At 36.2% G+C, this 13,032-nt stretch overlaps 1 pseudogene; it reads left to right on the forward strand.

The window, feature by feature from the left end:
- Positions 1-12,670: 12,670 nt before the first annotated feature.
- Positions 12,671-12,789, forward strand: LOC112475015 (annotated as a pseudogene).
- Positions 12,790-13,032: the final 243 nt, after the last annotated feature.

Below are 13,032 nucleotides of genomic sequence, written 5' to 3' on the forward strand. Positions count from 1 at the left end.
GTGAATAATTCCTAATCTAAGCATTTTTCTAACTGTCACCAATCAGAATCCCAGCATTTTGTGTTTTATTTTTAATGCGTTTTGGAGTGTAAGATAGCAGTGAACTAACTACTCATTGCCTTCCACAAGGGTCTGGCTTTCTAGACTTCAGAGCTGTGGTGAAACAAATCTTATTTCAGGTTTATTTTTCAGGGGCTAAGAGTTGTTTTTATTTTATCTGTTTGGGTTTTTTGTTCATTTGTTTGGATTCCTCTCCCCACACATACAATTTGTAGTTGTTGCCAATAGGCTCTTCTGGCAGTCTAAGGCAGAGTTGTCTGTGGTTGTTTTTTTAAGATGGTAGCAGGCCAGACCAGAGGCTTACAGTTGGGACAGTTTTTCAATAAGAAAGGGTGACCACTGCCTCCTGCCCCTGGCTTATGTCAGTATATCCCATGTCACCAGCTGCCTCAATGAAACAGGATGCTTCTCGTTCATTGCTGCTTTTCATACTGTGTCCTTTTGCAGAAGGTATTCTTAAGACCAAATTCTTATACTAAAGCCAAAGGTAAAAATAAAGGATAGTGAAGAACCTGAATTCTCATGCCCAGTCCCTACCAGAATGCAGTGTGTTTAGACATAATCAAATAGCTGCAATGTTAGCCCTTGATAAAATTGATTATTGATTGCCATTTACTACATGCCATGCACCTTCCTAAGCAATTAAAATGAATTCCCTTATATACTCTTCACAGCAATCTTATCCATAGGTACTATTATCATCCACACATTACAGCTGAGGAAACTTAGTAACAGAGTTACAGAATTTACCAAAGAAAGAAAGGAAGGAAGAAAAGAGAGAGAGAGAGAAAAGAGTTTACTACTTTTCTTACATTTCCTTACAATAAGAAGAGTGTATTGTGAGAAAACTGAAGCTCACTAGAAAGACTGACATAGATAGACTATTTGGGAGTTTATAAAGCAGTGCCAGTAAAGTAACATAGCAGGTCCTTACCTTATTTTAAGTGACAAACCGTAGGTCATGTAATTACTACACTAGGTCTGGAACTCGGAGGTGCTGGCACCTTTCCACTATATTACTTCTCTCTAGAATATATGGAATAATTGGCTTCCATATAATTAGGTACAGTGAAACTAAAATGTGAAAAAGTCAAAGATTATACTACTTCTAATTATGTCAAATTAAATCTCCCTGATCACTTAAATCTTATTGTTATACCTTTGTTTTCTTCCTCCTCCTCTGTTTTGATTACTAAAACTCTTCGTTCAATCTTCCCAAATTATCACGTCTTTCGCATGTAAGTGAAAAACACAGTCAAGATGAGTTTATCTTTGGATCCCGAGGTAACAAGCTCTCTGTATTCCCCACCTATTTATCCTCTCTAGTGCCAAAACCTGTCCTTAAGATTGGATCAAACAGAAGTCCTTTCCACCTTTGTGGGGATTTTGAAGCACAGCTACCCCTCTCAGGGACATTTGTGTTTAAACTTTAGTTCTACTAATGGCATGAAACAGGTGTCTTCCTATGAAAGGTATTTGACATACTAACTCTCCTGTATGTGAGGCAATAGTTCGGGGGTGACTTGACTCCTCCCAGGGTTTCTGAAATGAGAGTGCAGGCATCTAGCCACTCCAGTTTCAGAGAAGAACTTCCTGAATGGAGTTTTCGCAGAGAGTCCTTCATTCTCGTGAAAATGTGATTGTCACTTTCCTCTTGGAAACACTGAATTCTTTTAGGGCACACTGAAATTTTCTGCCTGGAAGATGCGATAAAATGGATTCGCTCACCAAGGGTTACGCTCAAGAAGAGACTCTGGAAGTGACAGGTACTTCTAAAAACTATTTGGAAATTGTGTCTGCTTGGATTTATTTTCATTTATCAAATATTATTTTGCTACCATACCTAAGGTGGTGTAACTAATGTCTCCAATTGCACTTCCCCACTCCCTGGCCCCATGCCCGCCAGCCCTGTGGGAGAAGGGCGTCAAGTGACATCGGCAACGCTGCTCTTTAATAGCCGACATTATTTTATTAAGGAAAATTTGTATTGCCCTTTTTTCCTCTCAAACGTGCCAAATGGACAGATTTTGATTTTTCTTGGCCGAGGGAATGAAAGACCAGGGAAGTGGCTTTGCTCCCCCTCTGGCGCTTCCACAGCAAGTTCAGGAGGCGCCTGCTGAATCCAATCACTTTGAGCAGCTAAAATTTCAGGTTTGAATTTCATCTGAGAAATGCACAAAGCCTGGGAGTTGGTGACAGTATCAGAGCTGGGTTGTTGTCAGTTACTTGTAACTCTGTTGCGACTCACAGCTGGCCCAGGTGTATTCCCCCCAGGTAAGGCAGGAGGCCCTGCTGAATGCCACTTCTCTTTGTTGCATATTATCTTGTTAGTTAAGCTGTCAAGAAAGTTGCCAGTAAGGAGGTTGGGGGTGGAGGGACACACAGAGTTTAATCCAATTAAAACTTCACTGGCTTTTCCACATTCCTGGTACCTTGGCTCAAACTAGGAAGAACCTTTTCAACACTGGGGTGGTGAAGGGGAATACAAAACTAACCTTAAATGTTTGTATTGCAACGGGCATCATATAAAACAAGGCAACAGAGAAATGATTTGTGGTACGGGAGATAAAAAGAGCTCACTTTTAACTGTTTTCTCAATGGCCTTTAACCCGGTGCTGTTTTTGCTGTAAGAGCTTGCCAAGCAAGGAAGCCTCTGCCTCTTCTCCCCAAGAGAGAGGTTTTTTTGCAGCAGATGTTTTGACCTGACTTCTAAGAAGGGATTTAGTGATCCCAGGAAGGTCTTTCTTTTGGGGGCTAGAGGAAACAATGACTGCAGCACGAGATGCCTTGGAATTAAAACTAACAAATGTGCTCAGATTTAAATCTCCACCATCACATTTTGACACATATTGACACAGATGGTATATTTTACTGCTAAATCTATTTTTCTTTGCTCACAATGGGAAACATGCAGTGCGAGCTAACTTGACAGAATGGTTTCTGAATGACATATGTATTCGAAGCAAACTTATTCATGAAGCAACCTCAGAGCCTTGGAAATGTCTTCTGAAAGGATTGCACATGGTGAGCACGAACAGGGCTCTGTCCTCTTCTGGGGCGAATGACAGAAGGTGGAGGGTTGAGAACTGTGGAGCTGGTGCAGGTGAAGGACACAGAAGAAAAGGCCTGCTTCCAGGAAAGCAGCTGATTTTGATATTCAATGACTACGTTTCCATTTCAGTTTTATAGAAGAGATGCTCGTTGCCAGAGATCCTGATGCTTTCAGAAAATAACACTGTATATTCTTTCAAAACAGTTTTGTAACCTGGAAAAATGTTCAAGATGTATTGTTAAGAGAAAAGTAAATTGAATTATATAGTTGTATGAATTAAAAATTCAGGGTATATGTATTTGTATTTATCTGATACATACAACACTATAGGAGTCCCTCCTTATCTGCGGATTTGCTTTCCATGATTTCAATCACACGTAGTCAACTTTGGTCAGAAAATATTAAACAAACAATTCCAGAAATAAACAATTCATGTTTTAAATTGCACAGCATTCTGAGTTGCATGATGGAATTCTGCACCATCCTGCTCTGTCCTGCCCAGAAGTGAATCATCCCTTTGTTCAGGGTACCCACGCTGTATATGCTACCTGCCCATTGGTCAGTAGCCCTCTAGGTAATCAGATCAGTTATCAGAGAGAGAGAGAGACAATATTCACCTAACTTTCATTATAGTATATTGTTATAATCGTTCTTTGTTATTATTGATTATTGTTGTTATTCTATTACTGTGACAATTTAATAATTAAACTTTATCATAGGATGTTTGTATAAAAAACATAGTGTATCTAGGGTTTAGTACTCTCCACAGTTTCAGGCATCTACTGGGGGTCTTGGAAAGCATCCTCTTCAAATAAGAGGGAACAACTGTATTCATATTGGTCATCTCTAGGGGGAGTAGAGGAAGTGGAAAGTTATTTTATAAGTATACCTTTTTATAATTAAAAAAACTTGAGTTCTATAAAACAATGAGGGATTTTGACTAAATTGAAGTAAACTTACAGTTTTCTTACAGTACTGAACATTCTCTAAAGACTAAGACAGCATTGGCTTCTGATATACCACAGAAGAAAATGTGGCTAATGGTTGGTTTCAATTAATGTTTAATGTTTAATGTTTAAACTGAAGTAATCTTTTTTTAAAAAACTAAATTTAAAGTTTTATTTACCTAGAAAGTCTTGTTAGAAAGTCTTGTTGATAATAGCAAGGAGAAATGTTTTACCTTTTTTCTGCAATAAGTGTAAAAACATCTCTGGTAAGATTTATATTATTTATGCATTAAAGTGATTCTTAAATAGAAGGAAAGTTATAGGCCTATTTGATTATCTATTTTTTTTCAATAATCTTTTTCTATATACAAACAAAAGTCACAAGCTTAAAGTGTTGCTTATCATTGGCAGAGAGAGGATGGTCCATGGAACACTTGCAATCTATTCAGGCACCAAGTTATCGCTGGATGGTTATACCAGATAAGCTTAGCAGAATTAACTAAAACTTATTTGAGTTTGAAGCAATAGATATTTCATATAGAGAAATGGGAAGACAATATTTTCAAAAATCACAACACGTAAGCTTACGATCATGTCTGACTATTGGTGTTTGTGAATTTTGGGCTAAAACTTTCCTGTGTAGATTCTTCTGGTGTCTGCGTTTTGTTATTATTGTTTTTCTAATGAGTAGGGAGAAATAAGGAGCTCTGAGGGAAGGCAGTTGAAATCTATGGGGAGCGATTTCAGAAGCAAGTTGTAAAACAGAGTAGGCCCAAGAGTGATTCCCTGCGATTAGCTGAGAAGCACTCTGCGTCTCAGTCATGACTACTCTGTTGTTGTAGTATAAAAGCAGCCATAGATAATAAGTAAGTAAAAATGGCTATATTCCAATAAAATTTTATTTAGGCATAAATTAATTAATTAATTTTTAAAAAGCACTCTGGGGACCTTGCAAGGATCAAGTATTCAGGTGAGGCATTGTCCATGGCCCAAGGCCACTGTGGTGTGGTGAGATCTGAGGATAACTCCTGGATCTTCTCAGAAGGTATAGCTGTCTGCTTCTCCGTACACTGCCTCCACTCTCTTCGTTGACACTAACTAGTCCAGGTCTTTCAAAACCTGTGAATTGGGACAGACTTTGCTCAGAAATCATGGAGGCTCAACGGTTCCTTTACGCAGCATGTCTCAAATTTGGCTGCACGACAGAATCACTTGGGGGAGATTTTAAAATCTTGATTCTTTGGCCATATCCCAGGACAGTAAATCAATATCTCTCTCTGGTGAGACCCAAATATTTGTGTTTTATAAAGTTCCCCAGATGATTCAATGTGCAGCCACTGCTTTACAGTCCTTCTTGGGGAAGCTTCCCTTACAGTATACCTGAAACTACATAGGCATTCATAGCTTCTCTTAGGTTTCACCTCTGGACTCAGTGTACACATTCCCTGTGCCATGGATAAGCCTGTCACCGACTGATTGAATAGTTAACATCTTCAAAGTTTATGAAATAAGAGCAGAATAAGGAAACCTTATTAAAATATCTCCCCATTTCATTCTGCTGCAGTCTTTTGTGTTTTAATTTTTCTCCAATTCAGTATTAACATGGAAAAAGCAATCTTTGTGGCGAGAGAGAGAGAGAGACACACCCAAAGTTTTGTGGTGGTCAGTTGTCCATGAAATAAGACCCTCAGCACAAGTAATTAGGAGTTAATTCTATTATTCCCGAAAGTTGATCAAAAGGCCAAAGGACACAAAGAAATTTAACAATTTTAGACTGTCAATGCTAGAAACATTTTAAACTGTGTTTATAAATTAACCAGGACTCTTTCCATCATAAATATTAGGAACTGAACTCAAATTAGCTCAAGCAATGACATAAAACAAAAGCTACTGGCTCATCCAGTGGACTGAAGTATGGCTTGATCCATTTGCTCAAAAAATTCACACTTCTTTGCTCAGTAGAATTCAACTCTGCATTCTTTGTTGCGCACTGCATTTTCAAGCCTCTTTTTTCAAGAGGAAAGAAAATGCCCATTAGATGTTAAATGTTCCGTGGTCCCTAAAATCATTATCCTTGACACACAGAAAGAACTTTTTACTATCAGCATCCTTAGAGCACATCTAACAGAATGTTTGGGCTATCACTGTGAACAGAAAGACAGGGTCCCATGTTTGGCCAGGCCTAGATCACATGACCACCTTGTTAAGGGCGGGATGGCACTGTGAATGGCAGTCCTACCAAAACCACATGGAAGGAAATACAGCTCATGCACAGAAGAAAAGGAGTATAGGAAATAGTGTATCTCTGCCATAGTATATAAATTGTGCCCCTACTCCATGTTTTTTGTTTGTTTTTTTTTACCAAGAATATCATCATATAGGGAAACAAAACTACTTCAAATATTATAATCAGTCACTATGAAGCAATAAATATTATATAGTGAAATATTATGAATAGGTTTGTTCAACCCATAAACATACTTTCTTAATGCTATACCACGACACTAGACTGAATTTCTACTTGTTTTAGAAATAACCTTTTGTGGACAACAGAGAAATTGCCATCAGACTGATATTTCAGTCATTAACAAAGAAAAACATCATTATAAAATTGATCTGATAGAAATGCACTTTATTATTTTCTTATATTTTTACAAATTTTAAAAGTGCATAAAACATAAATTAACAGTGAATGAATAATTACAAAGCTATTATTCATATAACTATTAATATAACCACAACTCAGGTCAAAACATATTATACTTCTAGCTCTCCAAGATCCCCCATGTATCCCTCCATCACTATATCATAACTCCTTCACTTTGGTTAGAGATGATCCTTATCCTGGCTTTTATGGTTTTGACTTTCTTTATAGTTTTACCACTGATGTAGATATATCCCTAAAAGTATGGTAACTGTTTTTAAACTTTATGTAGGTAGATTAATATATATGTATCCTTTTATGTTTTGCTTCTTATGCTCAATTTGTTCACAAATGTTGATCCATATTATTGAGGGTAATTGTTGTTTATTTTCATTGTAGTAAAGTAATCCATTATATAAATATATCATAATTTATTTAATCAATTTTGATAGATGTTTGGATTTTTTCCAGTTTGAGCTTTTATGAACAATGCAGTTTTGAACCTTCCTATATGTGTACCCTGATATACTTTAACCTATATCAAGAGCACATGGAAGGTTTGTTAAAACACAAATCTCTGGGCCCCACCTCAGAGTTTCTGATTCAGTAGGCCTGGGGTAGCATCCAAGCATTTACAGTTCTAATAAGTCCACAGATAATGCCAATGCCACTGGTCTGGGAAACATGCTTTGAGAAGCACTGCTCTGGCCCTGACTGTTTGAAGTTGATCCATGGGCCAGGATCATATGTATCACCTAGGAGTCAGTCAGAACTGCAGAATTTCTGACTCCATTCCAGACCTACTGAAACAGAATTTTAACTTTAACAAGATCCTCAGGTGATTGGATGCACATTAAAGTTTGAAAAAATTGCTGTTGGTTAAATATATCTTGAAGTGGAATTTTTTCTGGGTCATAGTAATATGGATATTTTTAATATTTGTAAATGTCAAACATTTTTATTGCAGATTTACAATTTATACATCAATGATGAAAAATACATGTATTTTCAGATACTTTTCAAATTGGCTAAGAAAAAGACACAATAGTTTACTTTGTAACTTAAATAAACCTTCCTATAAAATGTTTCTAGCTGATCATATATAAGACATCTTTCTATTACTGTGCGTGGGTGAAAATGTTAAACAGTATATGCCCCTTAGTTATCCATATAGTCTCCCTCTTCAATTTTGAAGAAATTATGAGCTCTTAATGATTTTTGAAAAACATAAAGTTATAAAGAATTCAAAACAATTTTCAAATATAATAAATAATTTTCTTGGACAGGTGACATTAATTAAAGTGGTCATAACATAATTTTTAAAATATTTGAAATAAGTCAAGCTTTAATCCTAAAAAAAACTAGAAAGCTTTGGAGATACTTTCAATTTTAATATGGAAACTTTCCAACAAAATGATGCAATCAACTTTTTTTCATTTTCATAAACTTTGTATGGTGAGTGTTCAGTGGCTTTCAAGGACCATGCTCTGTGTTCGACTTCCATCTTATTAAACATTTGTGTTTATTTAAAATTTCCTTGATATCTATCATGGTATTAAAAACATGGTGGAGCAATCACATCTTTTTTCTATCCTTTCTTTTTATTTTAGATTTACAATTCAGACCTAATGACTGCCATAGGCTTTTGCCATCATCTGTAAAAATTTCATTTGGATAACACATACAATGGTGGGGGGAAAAATACCATTATAAAGAGAATGTGAGCAGTCAGAAATTATAAACATGAACTACTTCTAATATTCCATATCATTTTAGATGCGCACTAAGCTATACTTCATGCAAAAAGGACAATATGTGAACCCCATTCAAAATATTTTGTGTATTTAAATGTAGAAATTTTAAACATTCATTCAATGTCCTTTAAATTGTATGAATAATATTATTGTGGTTTCCAGCCTAATTAAAGGATAATTAAGTGGAGGACAATAGCTTAAAAAGTATATCTCTCTTTTACAATATAATTACTTATGCTAATACACCATAAATTGAAATAGCATAATATTAAAGACAAAATTAAGCTTGCAAGGGAACTCTGTAATAGCTTAATATAACAAAACCATTCCACATTATAGATATAAAAGAAAAACATTGCTAATAAGAATGTTCTGGACATTTTCATTTATTTGCTCATTCGAGTGTTAGCACTTTACCACTACCACCTCTCTAGTCTATAAAAGAAGCTTATTGGTGTTGTTCATTAAGTTGATAGATTTTTTTCTTTTTTGTGTGTACATTGGCTTCTCAGAAATTAGATTTCAGTCTGACCAAGGGTGATGCAGTTACCACCCAGTTATCATTATCGTGGTAATTGTTCACCAAGAGCTATGCTCTGGCCATTCTCAAAGGTTTCTTGTGACTTTACAGTAGGACTAAACTGACCCAAGAGACTCACCAACCTCCACATTACATGTTCTGAAGAGCAAGTCATCTCACAGTCATTCCACGATTATCTAGATTGACCTAAACTCAAGATACTCACTCAGTTGTGTTCTTCCTCCTGACTTGCACTGCCCAGATTACCACCAATGACCATTACCTACCTGAGTCCAAATTCTTGCCAAACCTCTGTGCCTTACCGGTTAGTATTGTAAATATAGTGACAACTCTTGCCTGCTTAACACTCAATGTAGACAATTACTACTATCTACAAGGATGTGGCTGCCCCATCTGTGCCTCTGTAAGTACTATCTGCTGCAAATGACATTCACCCAAGAAAGAGTACTGACTTTTCCCAGGCCCACTACCAAACTCAGGTGCTCCATTCCTACATGGGGTAATATGAGAGGCAGAGGTTCTGACTTCTCGAATATATCTTTTTTACCAGGCTACTATATTTACGAAACTTTTACCATGAGAGTCATTTATTGTAGTTGAAGCATTGCCTCCAGAAAGTCATTATAAAAATGTACATTATCAGAAAGCAGAACACCAGTATGTAGCACTTGAACACCTCTCTGCATGTATATATGAATTTATGCTAAGATACAATGAAACACAAGATAGAAGCTGTGATCAGAATAAGAAAATATAAATTTGGGAACAAGCAGCACTGTGGTCTCTCACCATAACTGGCACTGATTAAATTCCTAACAAAGACCATTTCATAATCAATCCTCCTAAAATTCTTGTCAAATCTTACCCTATTACTTTGTTACTCTTTCTTCTATTTTGAGTGCAGCAACAATGCCAGCCCAATTAACCTTAGTTAAAAACAATTACCACAATTAAGAGGAAGTGCATGCCCCACCTATGTCTCATCTGTGCTCTCTGTAATTACTCTGTTCTTAGTAGCACTCATTCAGGACAAAATAGTGGCTTTTCCCAGGCTGACTACTAAACTGTGGTATTCTAGTCCCACATGGTGTGCTGTGAGAGCTACCATGAGTCTGGGCTAATCAACTGGTCTCTTTTACCAGTCTACCATGTTACATGGACCTTCTACCATTGTCCCCATAAGATCCTTGTCAACATAACACATTATCAGAAGGAAGAGAAGGGAGCATCACAGCATAGAATTTCTTAACATCTGGGTGCAATTATGAATTTAGCTATTGGTCAGATACGAGACTTAAAGCAGACAATTTGATGGGAATCAGAAATAAGAAATGTGGAATAAATGGCACTGTCCAGATTGGCTTCCTCTCTAGAGAGATTCCTAATAATCATGGAAAACTACAGGCATACATGAAGCCCTGGAAAGTTTGGTGGGATAGAAAGGAAAAGGGAATAGAACGGGATAGAAAGGGAAAGTAGAATACTAATATACTCAAGCTCACCACTCAATTACAGTCCTTAGCATAAAAGTGCACTTACCTTACAAAGATGAGATGCCCTAAGAACTGGAATGAGAAGTTTCAATAGTTGGAAAAATCTCTCCTAGGTAGGTTGCCAGATCCCAGGAGGCTTAGAAGATCAGAAAAACCTTCAGATCCAGCTTTGTTATTATGGAGCCTTTGTTAAAAGGATTCTTAAAATAAAAAATAATGAATAAGGAAATAAATACCTTTGTCTGTTCCTCACATTCTCAATTGGACCACCCTGCCCCCACCTCCAATCTTGAAGACCTGAACATCTTAGGTAACCAACTTGAGCAGTTTTTGTAGCATCAGAATTGTGAATAATATTCCTATTATGTGTGTGAGTACATGCATGTATAGCGAGGAGGGAAGTTAGTTCGATGTAATAAAGTCTGAATCCTGTTACGCTGCATTGCATTCAAATGCACATTGCATTGCATTCAAAAGTTACTGAAGAGTAACTCAAACTAAACACTGTTCTCCCAAGAAGTGGCACTCCTAGTCCCACAGTAATCAATAGGCAACTACATTATAATTAATAATATTCACTTGTCTACAATCTTATTTATGTAATCAATTTGATAAGAAAACACTTAAAAATTGGAAAATATGAAAAAAAATTCAAACTTCAGAATCAGGAATGTTGAATTGTAAGAGATGCCAGACAAATGAAACGTTTCATAAGGTCATTTAAATTTCTATTTGCAATAAAATATGACAGTAAATAAATCCTTCATTCTTTCTTCAAATACCAAGACATGGAACAATTTAATCCTAACTTCAATAAAGTCTGAAAGTTAAATATTGAGTAGATTCCATAAAATATATGAGAAATAACAATTAACTAACAAATATTGGATGGCCATACTTGACTACCAAATGAAGCTTTAATAAATACCTTCAAATATTTCTTAAAACAAATAAATAACCAATGGTTTACAATGACTTCATACAGATTGAATTGTAACAAATTATTTTACATAAAGAAAAAGTTCGAGATGACCAGAAAATAATCTTATATTTCTTCTGACAGACTGCTTTGCAAGGAGATATTATTGGCTCACATTAGAGTAGTCACATCTGAAGTTTTCCTGCTTCTCATAAAGAATATTTACCTAGTTTGCAATTTATAAAGGAAGATCACAGAATATATATTTAGATCAAAGGTCTAGTAACCTGATGGATATACAGAGTTGAGTTTGTTTCATTGCTTTGTCTACACTTCAGATACATCCAGGTAGGACTGTCACTGCAGAGTTACTGACCACCGTCTTAGCTCAGTCATCAAACAAACACTAAACAATATAGCTCTTGTGGTAGGACATCATCAATGGTACTTTATTTTTTAATTAGGTTAGAACATACAAAAATGAATGCTAGAAACCAGAAAGAGGCCCTGGACATAAAACATTTGGGTCAATTATTGAGGGTTATAAATCTGAGAAAAATTAGCTTACTAAGTATGTAATACAAGCTGGGAATAAAAATTTTATGGCCTGAGTTTCTGGGGGCATCACTAATGCCTAATACTCAGTGAGGATAGTAACTGCAGACCCTTACCTTGGTCTAAGGGACAGTTTAGGCAGATTCAGACCAGACTGCACAGAGAGATGTGCTATCTTAGCATATACCCAACACAAACCTCTTTGTGTCATGTGATCACAGGCTGCAAGTGCTTTCTTTAGAATATCATTGCCTAACCTGTCTTTTGATAGTCAGTGTACCTTATCAGCCAGTAATTGCAGGCACCTAAAAGCTTCAATGCTTCACTACCTAGGCATAATGAGGTGGATTAAGGAATGGAGACCTGACTATGTACAAAGGCCCTTAAGTGGATTAGAACGTGTTATTTTCCTGTGCACACAGCTTAGGCCGCTTTGAACACGTTGTGCTTATAATGCCATGTACTTACCGGATCATTCATTCCTGACCTCAAAGCACTCTGCAAACAAAATGCTTTCTCCATTTTGTAAAAATGGAAAGGGTGGAGCACAATGTGGTAAAATGGAAGCTAGAGTTCATAGAGCTCTTAGAGGGACCTTATAATTAGAACTGTTACTTACATAATTCAAGTTATATACATACATACATACATATATACATACATACAAGTTGTGGTGAGGGAAATGAGTTTAAAAACTGAATCATAGTCTATAGCCATGCCACCCTGAACAAGCCCAATACTGTCTGATCTCAGACGCTAAGTAGGGTTGGGCCTGGTTAGTACTTTGATGGGAGACTGCCTAGGAAGACCAGGTGCTGTAGGCATAAAACATAAAATAAATAAATAAATAAATAGATAGATAGATAAATAAATAAATAGATAGATTAATTAATTAATTTTAAAAAACGGAATCGTCTATATTAGTTGTGTAGTTGAATCAAATTTATATACTAACTCTTCAACATTCCATTGTTTTTGCACATATATGCATATGTCAGTTGTTTTAATAGGTTTATTTTATTCTGTGTACAATCACGTTAGCTTATATAAAGACAATTGCTGAGTCA

This window comes from Pteropus alecto, unplaced genomic scaffold, assembly GCF_000325575.1.
Source record: "Pteropus alecto unplaced genomic scaffold, ASM32557v1 scaffold7, whole genome shotgun sequence".
Taxonomy (NCBI): Eukaryota; Metazoa; Chordata; class Mammalia; order Chiroptera; family Pteropodidae; genus Pteropus; species Pteropus alecto.